Source organism: Neovison vison, chromosome 1, assembly GCF_020171115.1.
Source record: "Neovison vison isolate M4711 chromosome 1, ASM_NN_V1, whole genome shotgun sequence".
Taxonomy (NCBI): Eukaryota; Metazoa; Chordata; class Mammalia; order Carnivora; family Mustelidae; genus Neogale; species Neogale vison.
Window position 1 is genome coordinate 5,209,755 of NC_058091.1, and position 22,799 is coordinate 5,232,553.

The 22,799-nt window shown below is 53.0% G+C and overlaps 2 long non-coding RNA genes across 3 annotated transcripts in view; one reads left to right on the top strand and one right to left on the bottom strand.

The window, feature by feature from the left end:
* The window catches only part of LOC122902708, a 44,782-nt gene that overhangs the window by 19,035 nt on the left and 2,948 nt on the right, over window positions 1-22,799 (top strand). For both annotated transcript variants that reach the window (XR_006383853.1, XR_006383851.1), the window contains exons 3-5: window positions 18,810-19,064; window positions 20,077-20,225; window positions 21,691-22,736. This is a non-coding gene — a long non-coding RNA (uncharacterized LOC122902708). The remainder of the gene's footprint in view (window positions 1-18,809; window positions 19,065-20,076; window positions 20,226-21,690; window positions 22,737-22,799) is intronic.
* Window positions 12,332-14,016, bottom strand: LOC122902715. The gene is made up of 3 exons (XR_006383854.1): window positions 13,935-14,016; window positions 13,176-13,295; window positions 12,332-12,971 (listed from the first exon to the last, which is right to left on the bottom strand). It is a non-coding gene; the product is annotated as an uncharacterized LOC122902715 (long non-coding RNA).

The window sequence follows — 22,799 nt, forward strand, 5'->3', positions numbered from 1 at the left end:
ACGTGCTGGTCTACCGAAAGCACTGACTTTCAACTTGTAGCGGAAAAACGCCTTATCGGGGTTTTTTGTTTGTTTGTTTGTTTGTTTTAATTTTCATTAGGAAGGGAAGGAAAATTGAAGATCATACGGAACTTTGGCTCTCTCAGGCTGTTGGTTCCCGATATGGCAGACTGAGTTAGTTGTCCTGTAATATGGGGGCTACTTTAGGGGAAGTATAAGGAGCGCAAAAACAGGAGCAAACCTCAGCCCGTTACGGCCGACAAGGTTCTTCACAGTTGGACTCCGTCCGGGCTCCTTTCCCTCTCCTGCAAAGGCACGAGGCCATACCGAGTCAGTGGAATTTCCCAGACACGCTGTGTGATCTCCTGCCCCCGTGTGCTCGCCCTCTTGGTGCCCCCAGCCCAGCGAGTCTCAGCCTGGGCACGACTGACATTTGGGGCTGGATGATCCTCTGCTGGGGGAGGGTCTGCCATCCACTATCGCAGCATCCCTGCTTCAGTGGACGCGGACACCCCCAAGTCATGCCCATCAAAAATGTCTCGAGATCTTGCCAAATGCCTCCTTGGGAGGAATATCACATCCGATCCACAACTACCGCTCTCCAGGAATGAGCTTCATGACTTGTCCGTCGGCAAACCCACTCCTCTCTCATGCCTCCATCCAGACCTCAGGTCCACCGCGAAGCCTTCTGGAACTGCCCTAAGCAAGTCCTCTCTCTCTTGCTGATAACCGAACCTTATAAATTTGCGTCCCTGTTTGGTGCTTATTCCACGGCTGTGCAATTGTCTGTCTCCCCTACCCCTTGACGTCTTGGAGTCTGTTGACCTCTAGGAGTTTATTAGACTGTGAATTCCTAGTGGTCAATGATGATCCCATATTCTTAACTCGTCAGCCCTCAGCACAGTGTCTCCTCCACAGAAGGAGTTGAGGAAATGTTGAGTGAATGCACAATCTGCCATTCTAGGCTTGTACGTTCTGGCGGAAGCGCCCCCAAGTACCCTCTCCTCTAAAATCACGACAAAGCCCAGCCATTGGCATAATCTCAGCATCACTACATCACTGGATGCCTGCTTGAAGAATAACTTTGCCAAAGGAATAGCTTGGAAGTTAGTAATGGTCCTAGTTTGAGTCGTAGAGCAAGGATGGCTGCCACATGAGGGTCCTCTCCATGTTCCGCCAGGTGTTTTCATTCTCACTGCCAACCTTTATAACATTTCTGTCAGCTATGACTTATAAGTCCCATTTTACAGGTGGGAAGACTGAGGATCTGGGAGTTTAATTCGCAGATTTAGCATCGTCGTGGCCCTGGGATTAGATGCAAGGCATTTTGACTCCAAACCCCATCAATCACTGCCCTGTCTTTGGTTTCCAGATTTTTATTGTGAAGGGTGATTCTCAAAAAGCCTTTTTTAAAAACCTGACCAGCCTCAGTGTACCTGACGGACAGGCTATTGAAACCCTGCTGTGATCTGTGTCACATCTCATCACTGCCACGAACATCAAATTCTATCAAAATATGGAAAAAATCATTTTGATGCTGCATTTGCATATCCAAGGATTGGAGGATGGTTTGTATAATCAAATTATGTAGAGTGGTAAAAAGGGAGCATCATTTAAATAGCTTACAAAATTACTTTGAAGTTGCACATTAAAATCTAAAGAACCCATCGCCTCCAAGATCTTTACAAAAAGTTAAATGCTAATTGATTATGACAGCTTTGTCTTTATCACCGGCATCCTTCTCCATTCTACTGCGTCAGTACCGCAGCGCAATGATCCCTCTACCCATATTCCTCTTCCAGCCACGTTCCTACCGTGGTATAATCACAGATGGAATTTATGCACGACTGGCTCCCCCCCCCATAGTTGATCAAAAGGAGCAGCCCGAAAAAAAGAAACTAGAATTTGCTGAAATTCTGATTTCTTTCAGCAGTTTTGTAGATTGTATGACTTATCTTTTATTGACTATGCAAGATCTCTGGTCCCAGCATCTGTTTGTTACATCTGCGGAGGAAGATAAATTCCCTTTCTTATGCCGCTGAACCACGTTTAAGAGACAGACAACCAAACAGGTCTTAATAGAGAAGGACCACAGCATATTCCTCCTCCTCACCCTATCCTCTGTCCCAGTCCCTGGGAGGAGCAAGAGGTACCTCGCTAGATTGCAGGGTCTGCCAGCTTGGGGATGACGGTGCCGAAGACCGGCCAGTCAGGCTGGGAGCAGGTGCATCCCCAGACAGGGGTCCCGGGGGCTGTTGGTCATAAGCCCAACCTATTGGCAGGCTGCTTTGTGTACATTTTAAATAAATAAATAAATAGATAGATAGATAGATAGATAAAACCCCTGCACTTCATTTACAATTTCTCGGACTTAAAGAATTGTGGCTGGTCACCCAGAGACATGATTATACATCACGGAAGTTCATTATAATAATGGCTCCCACACTCCAACTTCTTTAAAACCTCAGCTGTTCGATTCGGCCTCTTCAGCTCCATAACTGTTTATAAGATTAATAGACTCTGATGCGTAATTGACTCTCCCACCTCGAGAAGAAAAGAGGCCGCGCCCGGCCCCAGCCTGCACGGAAGCACCGCCCGACAGCGAGATGGCAAACGTGTTCACGGACGGGTCAAGTGGGGAGGAGAGTCGGAGCCGGGGAGAGGGGTCAGCCCTGGAGAAGGTGCCCTGGGAGGGTGCACAGTCTCTCCTTCCCTAGAGGCTTGCCGGGACCCTGGGACAGAGTTTGCTGCAGAGCCCGCGGGGCGAGATCCGGCTCCGCAGCGGGCCGCGAAGCTGGGGCCGCGGAGCAGCGAGAAGGCCCAGGGGATGCCGACAAGGAGGGAAGGGAGGAAGGAGAAGTGGGTTCACCGAGGACGTTCCGGTGTGTGTCCAAGTCAGGAGGACGCCTGGGCCTCCTCGATTCCCAGTCGGAGGTCACAGACTGTCGTAGCGGGACCTGCACACGGACCCGTCGGGCAGGACACGGGAATCCTACTTTCAAAGCAAATACGAGCCGGGAAGAGCCGTCGGGCCGTCCTCCTAAGCGCCAGCGGGCTCGGAGCCGGGGTGTGGCGAGAGCGGACCCCGGAGAGTCAGGACATGCTTCAGGGCAGAGCTGAAGGTCAAAGGAAACAAAGGCCTTGCGTGAGTGGAAGGGGCTGGAGGCCGCCGTGAGGGAACGGGAAGGGCTGGAGCCAGGCTCGCGGGCAGGACAGCCGACTCGCCGGGGGTGAAGGACACGCGCCTGGACCAGGATGGGACCGGCCGGACCCCGGTCGCAGGGTCGGGCACGTGCTCGGGGCTGCGGACTTCCTCTGCCGCGGGGCAGACCCTGCCCAGAGCGAGCCGGGCCACTCGGCGGGGACGGGAGTCGGGGAGGCAGGAGGGCAGGAGGGCAGGAGGGCAGGAAGGAAGGCTCGAGATCAGGCGGGATGGGAAGGCGAGTCTGAAGCGCTACAGCTGATGGCACTGGGGCTCTCCTCGTCGGGGCCTCTGCTCCTGCCTTCTTCTAACGTTCCAGAAGACACCAGGTGGCCCGCAGTCCTGCTGAAGAAAAGGGAAGGAAGGGAGGGCGGGAGGGAGACACAAAACAAAACGAAAACCAACAAAACAAAACCAAACAAACCACCACCGCCAACCGGGCAGGAGCAGCGGACGGGAGACTGACCGCGTGCGGGACCCGGCCCTGGGGCTGGAGAGGAGACGGGCGGCTCTTCCCCGCTCCGATCGGGCGCCTCTCTCTGCGCCTTCACTGATGCCTGGTGGCCGCACACGCGCGGCGCCCGCTTCTCCCCCGGCCCTGGGGAAGCCGAAGCGGCCTGCAAAGATAAGTCTTATCTCTGACTCAGTTTTCCTCTTAACTGACCCCCAGATGACCCCGGGCGGAAAGAAGGGAGATGAGGCTCACCGAAGCGCGGCCAGAGTCCCACGTGTGCTTGGGGGGACACCTGGGGCGAAGGGGTGACGCCATAGCACGTCTGCTGCGTGGACGTGACCTCACTCCTCCGGTCGCCTCCGGGGACACGGCCCACTTTTCCAAGTGCATTCACCGCCGTGATCCGAAGGTACCTCTGCACTTTCACGGCGAGGTCCTTAGCATCAAGACCCCTCCCCGCCTTGGAAACCCTCCATTTAGTCTCTCCTGTCACTTGCAGGGGTAAAGCAGCAGGGCCCAACAGAGAATGACTAGCGTCAGTTTATTGACTTGTAAGAACTATGAACCTTTTGCAGAGAAGGGAAGAACCCCTCCTTGCATCCAGGGCCTGCGGGGTGCTCATTTGACGTGGCAGTGAGATAAAAATTGGGCTCCGGCGTATGAACCTCACCACATCGGAATGCCGTCTACTTAGCATAGGAGTCAAACAAGTCCCTGGCAATGAGATTGCTTTCCACTTGTAGGTCTGCTAAATAAATAGAAAAGTAATTAACAGTGCCGGATGGCAGATGTATCAGGGGGAATTTCATTAGAGCAGAAGAACGGAGGGAAAGAAGGAGCCATTTTGCATCCCACCCTCCGAGGAAGCTTTCCTGCCGTCTCTAGGACAGACGTGGCATTTCTGCTTCTCTTCAGAAACAGAAATTTCTGATTCTTCCATGATCTCTTCACATTGATCAAGGGGAAAAGAAAGAAAAAGAAACCTGTTAAGTGCCTGAAATCAGTCCACAAATAAAGAATGCCTCTCATTTTTCTATTTAATTATTTTGTTCCTGAAACCCACGGATGGCTCTCCCTCCTTTGTGGCATTTTCTTTTTCTTTTCTTTTCAGTTGGCTCAATTATTAAATATATGAACTTTGAAATGCTCACCGAATGTCTCATTATTATGATTCCTCCTTCCCTTTGGAAAATAAGCGGCTTTCTGTCATTTGTAGCAGCAGGAAGAAGTGAAATTTCATAGGAAGGAAATTTATGCTGTTGGAAAAAGAAAAGATGTTGAAGGCATTTATTTTTAACCGGCTTTCAAAAAATATATTTGAAAGTACTAAATTCAATTTCACATGTCCAGAATGGCATAACCTAATTTTAGCATATTAATTAACAATAAAAGTAGTGTTTTGCCTCTTACAAAGAAATGAAATAATTAACTTACTGAGGAAATGGGGTCAGATGATTTTACTTTGGGAGGGTAATGGATGACCCTGAGTAACGGTAGCAGAAAGGTTTTCTGCCGAGCAGCTCCGGCTGTCGGAACCTGCTTGGAATTCTTTGCGGAGCACCCGACAACCAACCTTTTCCTCCATCTCCACACGTGCCCTGCCTGGACCGCGGCTGAGCCACACACACTTCGGCGGGGCAGGCCAGGGCTCCTCAGAAGGAATGCCGGGGGTAGGCAAGCATTTGGCGGCTTTCAAAGAGGGCTGGAGTGTCCAAAGCCTCCCTAAGTCAGTAAACACTAAGGTGCTTTGTGCTTGTAGGAGAAATTCCAGCGTTTTGTATTTTACATATTTGGACCTTTGAACTTGGAATATTTTGTCACACTTCACATAGCTTCATTCCCCAGGGGGGAAAAAAACCTCGTCTTTCAAGTGGTTATTATAAAGCTGAGTGCATAAATATGCATGAGAGGTCATTATTACCACAAGATGATACTTAAAAGGTTCAAGTGTCTCTTACTAAGATTTTTCAACTTGTTCGGTGACAGTGAATCAAAGTCTCCGGTTTTCGGTTGCTGAACTTTGCCTTTGATTGTTCTTTCAAAATTTTCAAGAAAATGGCTTCGGAGCCCTGACTGGCACTCATTTGTTCCTTCATTCATTCATTTGACAGATATTTAATGAGATAGTTAATGGCCTGTGTCCATGTTTTATGCAGAACGCCATATTTAAAACATCGTAGCTGGGTCTCTGAAGGTTGAGGCACAGAATTTCTTGATTTTGGAGCTGGAACTAAGGCCCCGAGAGGCTCAGGGCCTTGGGCTGTTATGTATTAGGTTTCGTCGTACAGTCAAGAGACTGGAAATCAGATCTGACCCCCAGGCCAGGCCTCTGACCTATGAGTCAGGGCCTCTCGGAAGGCTCCAGGGCCTAAAGCAGAGAATCATCCTGGGAACCATGACAACAAAGAATTGCATTTTGACACGTTCCTTCCTTCTAGAACTTGATATTTCAGTGGAGAAATATTATATAGTGCCATCATAACCTTAAAAGCTCTTACACATGACATTCCCATTCAGAACTTACTTGTGGCAGATTCCCACTTGGAGAGGATAAACTCTAGGATTAATTATGCACGAAGTCCTGTTCTCCATGGGGAAAGGTGAAAAGGCAAAGGACACAAAATGGAGCTGGAGAGAGGAAAACTTTCTCTCCTACCAACAGCCTTGTTTTTTTCCTTCTCTGTGGGTCGAAATATCGCCCAAGTACCCCGTGGGGGTCTGATGGCTATTTTTAGTCCCAAATTAACACAGAAAACACAATTTACCGTTTACAGAAGCAGTGCTTTCTTAGAACTTTGCTCCTGGGCTCTCCGCCATGTCTGATGCATAGGCCAAATCTTGGGAAGCAGGTGCACCCCACGGTGACAGAGTGTATGATTCCGTACGGAGTCACGGCGTCTCAGAAGCACCCACGTGATGTCACCCTAGGCTCTCCCTGGATCCTCAGGTGGCTCTTGCTTAATCCTAAGGTGGAAGTTGCAGTAAAAGATAGTTGTGTGAAAGGGGCACCTGGGTGGCTCAGTGGGTTAAAGCCTCTGCCTTCGGCTCAGGTCATGATCCCAGGTGCTGGGATCGAGCCCCGCATCGGGCTCTCTGCTCAGCGGGGAGCCTCCCTCCTCCTCTCTCTCTGCCTGCCTCTCTGCCTACTTGTGATCTCTGTCAAATAAACAAATAAGGTGAAGTCTAGGAACATGCCTTAAAAAAAAAAAAGATAGTTGTGCGAAAGCTGGAGGCCAGCCCTGTCCGCTTCGGGGTGGGCTGACATGAGGGGACGCCCCAGCCACAGAGCCCCCCTGGGGGAGCGCTGCGTGCGCCGCCTAGCCAGAAAGATTTCCAAACTTGGATTCCCCGTGCTCTTCCTGTAGTTACCCAAAGCCGCCACATTTCCATACTAGCGTCTGTCCTACCCGCCGCTGCCACGAGTGTCTGTCCTACCTCCCCTATCCTCCGCTAGCCACTCACATAGCCTCAGGGACCAGTGCACAGAGTGTGCACCGTGAGGCCTGTTCGGGACTGAATCTCCGTTCCTCGGTGCAGAGCTCTGCAGTCACTGTGGGAACCAACGAGGTCAAGGAAGCTAACTTCTCAGGGGCTCGGTTCCCCCAAATCCAGACCCGGCGGCCTCCTCCTCACCTTGGTTCCCAGGACGACCGAGGCTAGAGGAGATGACGCAGTGTGTTGGCTCCTGGAAGGTGCCCAGCCAAGGCCCACGTTTAAGATCAGCCTTCCAAAGACCCCCTGAAGGAAAGAAGTCTTAGTGTCTTCGAACCTAGTCACCCCCAAACACCCAAGAACGTTTCTCTTATTTGCAAAGTACCTCTCGTTACTGTTTTGTTGTTTTCTTCTAGTGTTTTATAGTTTTGTTATTTTAAGATTTATCAAAGTTGCCAATTTTTATAATACAATTTCTGTTTGGACTGTTTTCCTCCTCTTACATTGTGATTTGAATTTCAAAAGGACAGGCTTTTTCTTTTTCAACTCCTTTATCACTTCATTATTTTTTTTTAAAGATTTATTTATTTATTAGAGAGAGAAAGATCACAAGCCAGGGGCAGGGCAGAGGGAGAAGCTGACTCCCTACCAAGCAGGGACCCTGACGCAGGGCTTGACCCCATGACCCTGAGGTCATGACCCGAGCCAAAGGCAGACGCTTAACCAAGTGAGCCACTCAGGCGTCCCTCAATTCATTATTTTATCCACCTTAGAAACTCAGGAAGTTTGCTAACGAAGAGAATGATCAAAAATGTCCCTGGGTGGCTCAGTTGGTTAAGCAGCTGCCTCCGGCTCAGGTCATGATCCCGGCGTCCTGGGATCGAGTCCCGCATCGGGCTCCTTGCTTGGCGGGGAGCCTGCTTCTCCCTCTGCCTCTGCCTGCCTCTCTGTCTGCCTGTGCTCGCTCTCGCTCCCTCTCTCTCTGACAAATAAATCAATAAAATCTTTTTAAAAAATGTCCCAAACCCAGGCTTTTGCTTTCATTTTAAATTACTCACCCAGTCTTCCCCAAACCCCAGAACAGCAAGGGGTCCGGTGAGACCTCTCCCACAGACCCGGGCGGGCCACAGAGTAATCAGTGCTAGAGACCACATGCCCACCCCGGAGACACAGGAACAACCCAGGAAACGGCTCTGGCCAGACTTACAACGTGGATTTTCAGTGTACCCTGGGCTGCCCCTAACCCTTTTGGGAAGTAACTTCACAGTTCCCTGGTAACTTCCAGAAACTTCCAGAAAGTGCGTATGCGTACTTCCTGCTGGTGGTCTGCATATATTTACCTTCATCTAAAAGTTTTGGCTCAGAATCTCGGTGCAGGTGTTGACCTCACACCTGTCACAACCGAGCTGCGGGCACGCAGGCAGGTGTGTACCAGGGTCAGACTGGGGGCGTCTCACCGCGGAGGCAGCTGGGTTTATTCCCACATTTCACAGACTGAACGTCCTCTCGCCGGCTGGCCCCCACAATCTCCTGCTACTTCTGAGTTGTTCGTTCAGCCCACATTTGCTCAGCTCCTTGGAGGCGCTGGGCTCTGGGCGAAACCCGCTCGCCTCTTAGCCCGCTCGCTAATTCTCAGCTTCCCGTCTTCCTTTTCTTCCCTCGGGAGTCCTCCCTGCTCCTGCGCCCGGGGTGCCCACACAGCCTGTGGTATCCCATGACAGGATGCCTTCCCCTGTGCAAACCAAAATAGCAGTCTCCTCCGCGGGGCTGTTCCTTTCCAAACTCGGACAGACGTGGCGTCTGGCCTCACCCTCGCACGCTGTGGTCGCTCCGTGGTCCGCATCGTGTCGGACGCTTATAGAGCTGAGATCACCGTCTTGGCTCCTTCGTTGGTACGCTCTGAACCCACCCGTAGTTTTCCTGGTCACCACTGTCGGGACTGCGTCCCCGGCGGGCAGCGGATGCTTGTGGGTCGCGATCCGTTTTCCTTCTGCTAACAAAGTTAAAGAAACCATACCGGGCTTGGAAAGGGGGCTCCATGACATGCTAGGGAGGAAACAGTTTTTAGGGAATCTTGTTTGAAATAATGGGGTCTCTTCTTCTAAAAGGTAGAGCTGGAAGGTCCTGAGAGATCTCCTGGTGCGCCCCCTTCCTTCTGTGGACGGGGAAACTGAGGTTCACGGCACCCAAGGCGCTCGCCGGGGGTCCTCCAGATGTCATGTCCCTGAGTCAGAATTGGCATCCTGGCCTCGTGGCTCAATGTTAAGATTATCTTTTTGTAATTAAAAATATACGTGTAAAAGAAAGAACAGAAGCAACTTCGAGTGTCATGTCAAATCAAACAGGTTTCCAGCGCTCTGTGACACGCGCTTTGCTCCCAGGGGTCGTGAGTCTCCGACGAGCGCTGTTTCCTTCCCTGGGGACCTCCAAACCCACCATCCCAGGTCTCTCTTCCCAGCACTGGCCTGTCCCCTACAATCATGGCACCGCAGTGTCATTTTGTCATCGGGGGCCACGCCGCTACTGTGGCCCACCCACCTGTTAGAAACCCTCTCTTGACTAGGGATTATGTTTTATTTTGGGACAACTCTGATTGTTTGGGAGTTTTCCTTCTAGTCAAACAGACCCTGCCTTCCTTTTGCTGTGCTTGTGGGGTCATTTGGCTCCACACATCAGAGGGAATTGGCTGGGAAGCCCCCAGTGTGCTGGGAGTGGGTCCTTGGGAGTCCTCCCTGCCCATCCTCCTCCTGCTCCTGGATCTCCGCTCTCCTGGTCCCCTGACCTCCCTCATGTTGGTTCTTCGTCCTATTTGTGCTTTTCACCAAAGCTTTGTCATTAACAGCCCCGTGGGACCATCCTTCCAGCTTGTCCTTGAAGCTTTCTCAAGGGCGTGACCTCTAGCCTCTCCCTCCAGGGTCCCGAATCAGGACAATGCTTCTGCTGGCCCCCGTGTCAGGAGCGTTTGGGGCAGATTCGGCTCTCTGCTTGTGCAGTCCCACCGCTTAGGGGCTCATCCCCAGACTCCTAGGTCTTAGTCCTTCTCTCTGGAGTGGCACACGGTACATCTAATCCCTGCTAGTATTTTAAGAGGATGATCTTATCCCTTGCGTGTGACTCTGCTCCCCCTCCCATGCCCTGTTCTAAAGGATGGATATAAATGCATCGCAGACATGGTGTCTGACCTGTACATAGACTGGGGTGCATTTTCCTGCCTTGACTACCATATTCTATTCTCACCAGGGCAGACTCTCGGTTTTATTTCCCAGCACGGCCGCATCCCAAGCTTGTGGTCAACCAAATACGTCCACTCCTTTCCCCGGTCGTGTGAGCTGCTGGGAGCCTGTTCTCTGTTAGGCTCTACTTATGTCACTTATTTATTTTTGAACTCTTGTGTATACTGGAAGTTCACATTTTTACTTGGATTCCTTATTCTAGCTGGATGATATTTTTATGAATCCCATTCTTTCATGTGCTTTTATACTTCTCCCGAGATGTTACTGTATTAATACACGAGTGTTTTATGCTCCAAAAGCATAGATAAAAATGTTCCACAGTAGTGCAGGTTCACCATCTGAAACAACTTCACATGTGCTCCGGTGTCAAGCAGATGAGTAACTGCTTGGTGGATGTTGGGAGGAAGAAGGACGTTAAGGATATGCAAGGGGAGAAAGCCTCTAGATTCGAGTCCAAGACATTGGTTAGCTCAGGATAGATGCAGACAAAAGTAACTACAGATAACGTGTGTGCATGAATTAGTGTGCAATCACAGATTTCCCAGCTTTGTCTGCTGAAAGGGCCCAGAAGCAGAGACATTCCAGTAGCATCAAATGCACCCAGCGCCCAGATCTTGGTTTCTCAAGGCGATTCTCCAGGGCCTCATGGAGAAATGGCTCATTCTCGGACTGGATCAGGAAAAACACAAGAGGAGTCGGGAGCCTCTGGTGGTGGCAGAAAGTGAGGAAGTGCTCAGATAACATAAGGATGGGGATGACGGAGGGACCCAACAGCCCACCCGAAGAAGCTCTCCGTGGCCAAAGCTGTACTGATTGGTACAAAAAATTGGCAAAAAAGTAGGTAACATAGCACCGTTATGGCTCAAAGTCTAAAATAAATCTCTATGAGTCCATGTTGACATAAACAACTTCCTGAATAAGGACTTAAACAGGAGCAAAGGGACAAATATTCCTTACGGAAGAATTGCAAGTAACTCACACGGATACTCCTCCACCTTCACCCTTGAGTAGGGCAGGACTTAGTGACCTGCTTCCGAGCAGAGTATGAGTAGAGCATGGGAGAGAGGAAAGGAACTGTCTACTGGACACATCTCTCGACCACGGCCTTGGTCAGGTGACCACAGTCAATGACAGTCACTGATGTCCTGTAAACAGTGCGCATCTGTCGAGGGAGGGTGAGATGACCTTGTATCTCTGTAGCTCCCCCCTCCCCTCAGAACCCACCAGCCATAGTCTATTTACAAAAAAGAAATGAGAACGGAAGAAAGCGGAGGGACATTCTAGAACGCAGCTGACCACTAGTCCTCCAAACGGCCATGCCACCCAAAGCAAGACTGAGAAGAGTGCCAAAGCAGAATTCTCTCTCGTTTTCATGCTCTAATTTCATGCTCTAATCCTCCCTGGTCTCTCAGCAGCCACATTCGTACCCTCCTGGTCAGGAGTGGCTTCTGGGTCATTGGTGAGTCTTCTCTCCTCTGTCTCCCAGACTCAGCCCATCCGTGCCGTGCACGGGACGCTGCTTTCCACGACCTCTCCCCGTCCTCCACGCACGGTCCCCAGAACCTCGGTCAACAGCCCCCTCCAGCCCCCCCCATTCTGCTACCACAGAACTTTCCTGGCTGAGGGGCCGCTTTTCTTGGAAGCTCGGTGTTTCCTGTGTCCTTTCCAAGGAGACCTCCGACTCTTCAGTACGATCTTCCCAGCCCCCCACCACGTATCCCCTCCTCCCTAGAATACAAGTCCGTCCGTGCCACCGAGCCCTGGTGCGTCACACCTCGGACCGGCCCCTCCCCTGCGGCTCCGCCACCCCGTCCTCCCTGCGCGTCCCCTTCAGTATGTCCCTGGCGCCCCTGCCTCCCTCCTGGACACCAACCCGCATGCCTCCCCCACTCCCACACCCCATCGAGGAGCTTTTGAACAGAATTCCTCCAGGCCGGCGAGTGGCTCTAGCTGCCTCTGGGACTCCTTGACATTTACGAGCGGCCGTAAAGAATATATACATCCTCCTGCTTCTGGAACTCCTGTTTTCTGGACTTTATTTGACTGTAAGCTTTTTTGGGTTCAGACTCTGTGTCCTTTAACAATGTATTTCTTCACGGACGTGGAGTTCGGTCAAGTGTTATTCGAACGACTCTTTGCCCTCGTATGTGTAGCTCAGTGGAGTGTTGTGTGCGTGACGAGTGTCCACGGAATCACAGCGCCGGTTCGCTTCGCCTGCTTCTCCCCACGCGGGACCGTCTCCAGCCCAGGCCCTCCTCTGGCAGGACCCCCGCTCCCACCATGGGGGGCCTGTCCTGCACGCCGGGGCCTCCGTCTCCCCGCCCTTTCCAGGTGGAACCCGGCAGCCGCAGACTTACCCACGTCGGGTGGACGGCCTGTGCGCGAGCACAGATCCGTGAGGCCAAACCGTACATGGGAAAGCCAGCCCCACGTCAAAACCCGCCCTTCTCCACAGCGAGGCTTTCCAGAACATTCTCCCAGTATTTCCTTTTCCTTCTGGGCCATCGCCGGGTGGCCACGTCCGGGGCAGGCTATGCGTGGGTCTGCTTCTCCGTAACGCCCCACGGGGCCGCTCCCGGGAGCCGCTGCCTTTCCTCTCTCCGCGCTGCCCATGCACCTGCTCCCGACGTCCCCGTCCTTCCGAGCGCTCCTGGGGAAACGCCACCATTTCTCCATATGCCACCTGCCACCTGAGCCCATGACGCAGGCCAGGATTGGGGGAGGGTGAAGAAAGGGTTAAAGCCACCCCCAGCCTTCGCAGAGGTGCTGTGGGGGGTGCCTGGTATCCAGTGTGTGTGTGTGTGTGTGTGAGAGAGAGAGAGAGAGAGAGAGAGAGCAAGCACCACGCACGTACCTATGAGCGCTGTGTCAGGATTTGTGGGAGTGGATTTGGGTGACACTGTCTGTGGGTGACACTCGTGGGTGACAGTCTGTGGGTGACAGCGTGAGCAGTTGTGTTTGCTTGTGAGGCAGCCTGTGGAGAGAATCGGCGTCCAGCTCCCGGAGGGGCCCCTGCCAGCCTGCGGGGAGCGGAGGGGGTGGCCCCCAGGAGGGACTGCCCTGCCACTGACCGGCTCCCACTGGATCCCAGCAGGGGATCTAGCCCCCCCCCCCTTCCGGGTGTTAGGAATCCGTGCTCCCCACCAGTGCTCTGCCACACTCCCTCCCGCTTCCTGCCTGGCCTCCCCACCCCGCAGGGAGCCTCCACTTTCTGCACTTTCTCCTTCAGGAGTTGCTGATGAAAATGCACAGGGGCGGTGGCTGCTGAAAAACCCTCCAACAGCCCGTGTCTGCCCACAGGGTCCTGAGGCCAGGACAGGCTCTGCTGCAACAGACTCGAGGACAAAATATGGCCTGTTTCTATTTTTCCTTTGAAACTGAGCAGATGAGCAGAGCAAGGCAAAGAAGGTCGTTTTTCACTTTCTGCTCCTTCATAGGCTTCCTCCGTGTGCTTCTAGTTTCGGCTCGCGGGGAGCTGACCTCGGGGCTCCTGTGCTAGCATATTGCTTTGATCGACCTCTGGACGTCTTGACTTATTGGCTCTGAATTGATCTATTGATTTAATAAAAGTCATTTATCATTGTCACTGGGCAGGATGAAGCCCTCGATTTACCTCCAGTTTGGCAAACGTCGTCAGTAGAAGGTGTCCTGCTGATTCCGGCGGGTGGCTAATTTCCAGGGCATCATCACCGGAAACCCGGTCACAGTCCAGGTCTCTCTGCCTGTGACTAAGGACCCCACCCCATCGGCGGGATCCCGTCCGCCTGGGCGCTTTATTATTTGGGAATGGCCATCACCTTCACATCTCATCTCTGGAATGATTTCGCCAGACACACCTCCTGGGAGGAGAGGGGCGCAGGGCTGGGGGTCAGCAGGCCGGGTCGGGGCGGAGCGGAGCAGTGGGGAAGGCTTGGGCTGCGGTCCGTGCCCGAGAACCTTCCATTCCCCCAGCCCCGAATGCCTGGCTGGCCCGGCCTCCTGCTGACGGCTCGGTGCCTCGTTGAGAAACGCTGGAAATGAGGTCATCAGTTCGCGGAGATTCACTTCCTCTGGATGTTTGTAGCCAAGCAGGAGAAGAAAAAAAATAATCTCAATGTCCAGCCCAAGTACCTCCAAAGGCCCTCATGGTTTTTATTCTTTCTAGCAAGGTCTAGACCACACTCGCCGCACGCAGATGCCGGCTTGCCCCAGCGGCACACGTGTGCGCCCACACCAGCCCTGAGCCACGCGCTTCCCTACCTCTGGCTCCACCAGCACAGACACCGTCTGTCTGCCCACATCCCCGCGGGCGCGTGGCCATGAGGCAGGACGGGTCAGGTCCACCGGAGCTGCCAGGAGTCAGTCCCCAGCCTCGCAGTGCTGTCCACAGCGCCTGCCGGGGGCTGCCCAGTTTGGAAGCTTCCATGCCAGCTCTGCATGCACTTTGGGGAAATGAAAGTCAGCCTTCCAGAATCAAAAAAGGAAATGAATCTAGCCGGCTGTGTTCCCTTCTTTACCCCTTCCTACATGGGCGTGCTACCGCCTTGGGGCACCGTCTGGACCCTTCCGTGTTGCTGCGAGACAGTTTCTCCTGTGTCTGGCTCCTGTTTTCTGCAAGTCCAATCTGCATCTGAGAACCACAGGGAGGAACACAGGAGCGAGTGTCTGGTTTTCCCCTTTGTCTCCCAGCATTGAACAGCACAGTGGAAAGAAAGAACAGCGTTTCCTTTATCATGACTTTTTGAGGGCAAAAATGTCTCCTGGAGACACTTCCTCAAAAGTGACATCTCCACTCCTAAAATACTGACCGGCAGGAATCCCATTTTAAGCTCCGGGTGCCCTAAAAGATCATGTAACATAAGATGTCAATCTTATATTTTTCCCCTGCTCACCATTTTAATCTGCGTGTAAAAGAAGGCTACTTCTCTTAATAATTAATTATGATAGCTATTTAAAGCATGTGTAGTTAGAATCAGAAACTGTAGCCTTATCACTCTTTACCAAAGAGAGCTCCAGTATTACAAATTGTGATTCCCACTGGTCTGAAAGAAACTTAAAGAAAAGCGAATGAAATGTTCTCAGCCTGTATTTAAGCCCCGTAACAATTTTTCACCCTGGAAAAAAAAAAAATCCCCTAATAATTATATAGAGAGTTGTTAATATTTCACACCCTCACATTCCTGAAATTCCTATGCAAATTACGTGAGGTGGGCCCTGCCCAATCTCACAGTCACAGGGGGACTGTGCTGGGGCAGAAACCAAGAGGCAGGCCTTACTGGGAAGCCCCTTGTGGGACTCAGTCAAGAGTTTGCTCCAATTCTTGCTTCTCATATTCCGCCGGTTGTCACGTTTCCAAGGGCAGGCTGGAGGTTGTGTCATTGGCTCTTCCCTGCATTTCCCACTGTCTCCATCTACAAACCCTTGAGCTCTTCAGGAAGGAAAGTACAGGCTGAGAGTCGTTATCAAAGATGCTTAGAAAGGCTCAGAAATTCTGTTCTCCTAAAGATTTCTTAGATCTTTTCGCCTGGGCTTTTGCACCATTTTTTGGCGTGGGACTGACTGTGCCTTCCGCAGAGGGTGTGATAGAAAAGCAAAGCAAAGAGGGGACCTGGAGTTTGTTGACTTTAATTAAAAACAGATTCTTCATTTTCCAAGGCTTTGCCACAACAGTGAATTTAATAGTATATAATTAACTCTAATGTGCCTATGATTTGATTTGTAAAATTTCTTTCAATGTTGATACTTCCAGGGAAAGTGAACAAGATACCAGCCTGACCATGGGGTTTGATTCCAATGTTCCCCTTGGGGTCCGGGGCCCACTGACACAAATGATGCCCTCTGTAAATTTCCTGGGGAGGGCTGAGGGGTGGTGACAGAAGAGGAGCCCGCAGTCACAGGGGCACCCAGCTTCATCAAGTCTCCTGGGCTGCAGAAGAGGTGTGGTGCTGGTCAGTGTATTCCTGTGCTCCCTCAGTGATGTCCTTCCTTCCCGAAGCATCTCAGCAAATCTTCACTCAAGAGATGCTGAGTTGGGGTGTGACCACGGAGCTGGTCAGGTCCCCTGGGGTGCTCAGTGGCAAACTAGAAATAGATACCCTTTTGGTCTAGAAGGGGACATACATGGTTATTTCTAAAGCAGCTGTGATCGCGTAGAATTCACTGAGCAGCCGGCCGCAGGCAGGCAGGGGTGGAGGAGTTGCATGGGACAAAAGGCAGACAGACAAACCTTGGTTCTGATCTCAGGTCTAGTCCTGATCCGTTGCGCCGTTGTGGGAAGATAAAATTGAATAAACCCTGAGACCCTCTTCTCCAGGGCAATACTGCATGTAAGTACACACATGGGGTCCGGTACTTTGAGGTGCTCGGTGCACAGGGGTGTCTGTAAGGCTCAGTGGGTCCTGGGAAAGCCCCTCCAACCAAATGAGCCAACCCACCGACCCGTGTCAATGAATCAACGCCTGCCACCACGCGGTCATCGTTTTGTGCCATTGGAAGAAGCCCGTGTTGCCCCCCCTGTGAGCACAAACCATACTCCAGGGGCTGGGCGGAGGGGCCTGGGGAAGGAGCTGCGTGACCCAGCCGAAGACGCCTTTGTCTGAACACTTGATCGCAGGGTCCTGAAGACTGGACGAAACGCAGCCCGTGCAGGGGAGCGGTGTGAGATCGGCCGTGGGGAATGAGAGGGAAGAGTCCCGCCCCGGGAAAGGCTGGTGACTGGGCCTGTGGCTTAGCCACTGCAGGGTGAGGAAGGGCTTTGGGGTTTACCGTAAAAACGTGGCAGAGGGGCCGGGTGGGGGCCGTGGGGGGGCACGTCAGGAGTGAGTTCCCAAGTGTCCAAAAGGCTGCGAGGCTTAGAACACATTTATTTTCAAACATAGTTGTTTTCAGAGAATGTGCTCGATATATTTGTATTCGAACTCTAATACCTTTCCAGGTATCAATGGAGCGCAATGGGCCCTCATGTTCATCTAAAACAAAACAAAACAAAACAAAACAAAAAATCACAGGAAGTGGACCACAGGGGAGAAAGAACTCTGGAAAGTCTGAAAGACGTTTAGCAAACATATTCAGCGTAGGTGAGAGCGGAAGGTATTTAACTTTTGATCTTGTGCGTGTCAGTGAGGGAAGGGTGTTTCCTAACTTCCCCGCGGTGCCCTGGGTCTCCCTTATAAATGGTGATGAGCCGACCGTCACCGTCACAGAGCACCCTCCTATCCCTGAGTCATCTCAACCACTCCTGACTGGTTCAGGGAGCATTTTCCATATGCAAGTCACTGAGCCGGGCGCTAGGAAGGTCACGGAACCGAGAAAATGCGCCCCACTTCCCAGTCAGTGACCCCGTCTTTAGGAAACTCCTTTCTCTAGTTTCCCCTTCCCTGAGGTCAGGGAAAGCGAGGCTGAGCGCTCCTGCGTGGACGCCGGTGAAATCAGCCCTGGGCTTGGTGACCTGAACCGGTATTCTTAGGATCATTTCCTTTTCTGAGGAAGCCAGACTGGGCGGGCTTCTGCGGTCTGGGATGCGAAGAGCCCTGAGGCAGACAGGCCCTCGGGCAAGTGTGCTCTGAGGAAGCAAACAAGGGCATGGTCGAGTCTTGATTCCTACACCCCCCACCCCCCTCGGGTCACAGGGCCGCAGCACAGGGAGGGCGGGGTGGGACCCTGCCACCCTTGCTCTGGGGTGTGAGGGTGTTTCTGGCCCCCTGTCGGGGAAGGTCCGTCGGAGGAGCCGGCCTTGAAGACGCAGGAGCTGGGGGAGGACATTCCACAGCACACAAGGAGCCGAGGCGGGCGGCACACAATGGGCCTTGTGCGGGTTGCAGGCTGTTCCGTTTGGCCCCGGAGTGGGACTGGCCTGAGAACAATATGTTGCGATTGGGTTGAAGCAAGTGAATGAGGGTTTCCACCCCTCCTGCGGACTTCTTGCCTCGCAGACCCAACTTGCAGAAGAGAACGAGCTGGAGATGCTCTTCTACCTCAGCATCTTCATTTTTGAGCTGGTTCTTCTTTGCAAGACTTTTGGCAAGATGATGTGTGCTTGCTTGCTTTCTTCTTTTCTTTCTTTCTTTCTCTCTTTCTTTCTTTCTTTCTTTTTTGTTTTCAACCCCTCTAATCTTTCTCTACATCAAAACGTCCATGGGCCAGGCCCTTTGGCTCATGGCCCCAAAGACTGACTTAGGACTTAGGACGAGGGGTGGAAGGAAGCCTTGAAGGGTTCTTTGCCCTTCTCCAGAATGTTCTATTGGGGAGAAGTGCCAGGATGTGAATGACAGGTGTTCTGATGAAGGTACACACAACATTTGCTGGCGCTTAGCTCCCCAAAGCCTTCCTGGTTGGGTCTCCCTTAGGGCAAGGACTTAACAGCCTAACATGGGGCCAGCCGCTGAAACAAGAGCTCAGCTCCTTTGTCTCTGTTCTACGGTCACAGTATTAGAAAAAAACCGAGGAGACCAGACACTGATTTCTTAGAGGATGCGTCCCTTCAACACCTGTTACCATATCCCCAACACAGGACTCCAGAAGACCTGCAGCTCCGTTGTACGCGGGTCCTGGGGAGGCCGGCAGTGGGCGTCTCGTCCTGCCTGACGACCAAGCAGGGATGTCCTCGGCTTCCCGAACTCTGCGGATCACCTCTGAAACGCCCATACTCTATGTGTGTGCTGCGTCTTGCTGCTGTAACGCGTTGTCGCCGACTTAGCAACTCAACACAGATTCAGGCGCCAGTAGTTCTGGAGCTCGGAACGCCGGCGTGGGTCCTAAAGTCAAGGTGTGGGCAGGCTCCGTTCCTTTTGGAAGTTCTGGGGAGAATCGTTTCCTTTTCCTCTTTCCTCTCCTTTCCAGCTTCAGAGATACCCCATTCCTTGACCCCTGGGCCTTTCTCCCTTTTCAAATCCATCATTCCGACTTCTGTTTCTTTGTCTCAACTTTTGTCCCTGACAACAAGCTTTCTCTCTCGTAAAGACTCCCGTGATTAGATGAAGCCCACGGGGCGTCCCCGGGTAACCTTCCCATCTCAGCATCTTTAACCTAATGGTACCAGCGCACTCCCTTTCGCCCTGTGAGGTAATGTAGGCACAGGTCCTGGGGATTAGGACACGGACGTCTGTGGGGTTGGCCTTGTTCTGTAACCACATGACACAAACGTGCTCTTTTTTAACAAACGGATTTTAGAAATGTTGGGTCATATAAAGTTAAATAGGTTTCTTTACCACAGAACTTTTCTGATTCTCCTTTAAAGATTTTAAATATTTGAGAGAGAGGGAAAGTCACAGAGGGAGAGGGAGAAGCAGACTTGGTGCTGAGCAGAGACCCAGATGTGGGGCTCGATCCCAGGACCCGGAGGTGATGACCTGAGCCGAAGGCAGAGGCTTAACCCACTGAGCCACCCAGGTGCCAGGTGAACTTTTCTAATGTTTAATATGATAATGTATATTAATAGAATCTGAGGGAGAAATGTATTATGTAGTATTTCCCAATCTTGTTTGACCAAAGATATGTCCTTATCCTTTTTCTTTTGCCCCCGTGCAACACTGATTCAGGTTTCAGGGTAAAGCGAGAGCCCAGTCTGGGAAATCACATCCCAGCCCCTTGGGAGGAGGCGGCCCGGCGTGAGCAGATCTGCATCTCACACCGGTTTGGGGCGTTGCCTAGACCGATTACAGGCTGAGCTCGAGTCTCCCATTGGGCGCATTCTCTGCAGGCCACCACATGTTGGTGAGGGGATCACCGAGCACCAGGGAAGAGGAATTCCACCTGAAGGATCCGCAATTTCATTTCAGAAATATCTGGCGAGCGTCTGCTGGACCTCCCCTCCGCGCTCCAGGGCAGATGGAGAAGCTGGACCTTCACTTGTTCCTTCCCACGGGCACATATCCAGCCGTCCAGCCGTGCAGCCGTCCAGCCAGCCTCCCAGACTCCCAGCCTCCTGGTGCGGGTTTGCCAGGCCCCATTCTCCCGGGCACAACTCATCCCTTCTTCATGCCCACATTCCCCAGCTGGGTCCCCGGGCCCCACCCTTTTAGCCAGTGCCACCCAGCCCTCGGGGCTAGAATCGCAAACAGCTGTCTACCAAAAATATCCCAAGAAATTTCCCTCAACTGGAAGATTTCTGGAAGGTGGCACCGAGCAGGGCCTTAGGCAGGCGGGCGGGCGGGGAAGTTGACCGTGAGTCACCAGCGGGGAGCTCTGCCCTCGGATTTCAGGCCCTGGGGGTGGGCCGGGCTGAGGGGTACGGTTGGCTGAGTTACGGGATTTATCCAGGTTAATGGCAGCGCTGGGAGGCAACTCCACGGCTCTTGGCAATTGCGATGTGCCTCGACCCACTCCATTAAACTCCTCTCCCGCCGCGGCGCCCTCCCCGCCCGGCTCCCGCGGGCTGTTAATGCCAGGACACACGTGTCCCGCCACTGCGCTGCGGCGGCCTCCTCCCCTGCCCGGTGCCCTCTGTCCCCTCCGTGGTCTTTGCAAACAGAACCCCGGGACAAGACGGGCTCTTCGGGCTGGGGCTGCTTCCCTGTCAAGTACTTACCAGCCTATTTATAGCTCCGGTTAAGGATCCGGGTTCGGGAGGATTCCATTAAAAGACCCCATTAACGAGTCCTCAGAGAAAATCTCTCACAAAGCTTTTGAGCTCATAACCACTTGGCCGTGTTATGAGCTTCTCGTGTGTTAACATTCATAAAATAAAATCGTTCCGAGGGCTGGCACTCTGGCATTCCCAGGCCTTGGACCACCAGAAGCTTCCCCCCCGGGTGCTGACCCCTGCACCGGCGCGGGGCCCACTGGAGCGTGGGCCACGGTCACTGTCGCCTGGGGCCCCTTCCACGTGGTTGGTTCCAGGTGCCCTCTGGGCTCCTGGGGTCCGCGTCTGTGACAACAGAGTGTAAGGCTATAAAGGAGTGGCTCGCCTGCAGAATCTGGAGCAGCTCGGGCTGGGTCCAAACCTGCAGAGAGGCTCCAGAAGGGGATCCTGCAGGAGTGGGAGGCAGGAGAGAGGGGGAGCCCTGAGAGGAGGGAGGGGAGGCCGGAGAGGAGGAGGGGGGAGGGGGAGAGAGGAGGGAGGGGAAGGAGGAAGGAGGGGAGGGAGGAGGGAGGGGGAACCCTGGGAGGGAGAGGGGAAGCGTGGGGCCGGGAGGAGAGGTTCTTTGAGCTGGAGTTCCAGTCGGAAGAAACAGATTTTGAAAGTTTCCTGTTGTTTAACCTTATCTGGAAAGTAAGCATTTCAGGGTCTTTCCGAAGGTGAAGGGCACGGTTTGCTCGAACTTGGTTCTTCAGTGTCCCCGGAAGAGAAAAGACTCGGGAGGGACGAGCTCCTCTTGGGTCTTGCTCTCTCTTCTGCCCTTTCACCTGGAGCTCTCACGGCCCAGCCTCCTGACATCAGCCCTTATTTTTAGGGATGTTTTGATGTGACATGTGTAACACACGCTGCGACCCAGGCATTCGGACCGGATGGCCAAAGGCACTTGAGCTGATTCACGGTCGGCTGTCCTTCACCTTGGGGCCCTGACAATGGGAAGCTGGGCTGGATCCCGGGACTTCTGAGGGTGTGGAGGAATGACGGGAGGTGGGGGGCACTCAGGGGTCCCCCCGCCAGCCTGCAGGACCAGTCCGCTCTGCTGAGCCAGCTAAGACTTTGTAACCTGCCAAGACCCCTGCCCACCAGCCCCACAGTGGAGGTGCTGCCCAGTGTGCTGCTGCCCACGTGCACACTGCAGGACAAGTCCCAGGGGACATACAGAAAGCACCAGGAGGCCGCTTGAAATTAATTCTCAAGGAGAGAGCCTCCCTGTGCTTTTTGAGGGAGAGGTGGCCCTGGCTTGCTGCTGAGGGCAGTGACCTACACCCGCGTTAGCAATGGACACCTCGGAGAGGGAACTTGGCTGCATAGGACCCCCGTCAATGGTCAAGGACCGGGAAGAGAAGAGATGGTTTCTTTTTAGAAAGAACCTCCAGTGAAGCAGTGAAATCACACACACACACACACACACACACACCTGCAAAACACATCTGAGCTGGGGCAACCATGGGGAAGTGTCCCGCTAGGAATGTGTTATCTTCCTTTAAGAAGCAACCAGCTCCCCCATAGCCGGACTCTGCTTTCCAGCCCAGGCCACGCTCTTCCTGAGCTGCCCCATCAGTGACTGAACTTGGAGTGGAAACTTACGTTTTGGGGGCGTGGGCATTGCTACCTGTCCCAGTCCTCTAATAGGGAGTCATTGTTCCGGAGCTGGCGGAGACTCTGCCCGATTTGCCCCACGGGCCGGGGCTCCCCTTGCTCAACCCTGGTTCCTCCCCTTTCACCTTTTAAATCTCTTGCTCTTTCTCTGTGTCTGTGACCGCTTCCCAGAGGGCCTGCCTAGTGCAGGAGCACAAACAGGAAGACGTTTGGAAATCGCAGTGGACCAAAGTCCTTTCTCAGCCCCGACTGCACCGCAGGCCGGTAAGCTCTAGAACTTCTTCATGGGACTCCAGGCAGAGCCTAGAGGCGGGAGGTGGGCTTCGA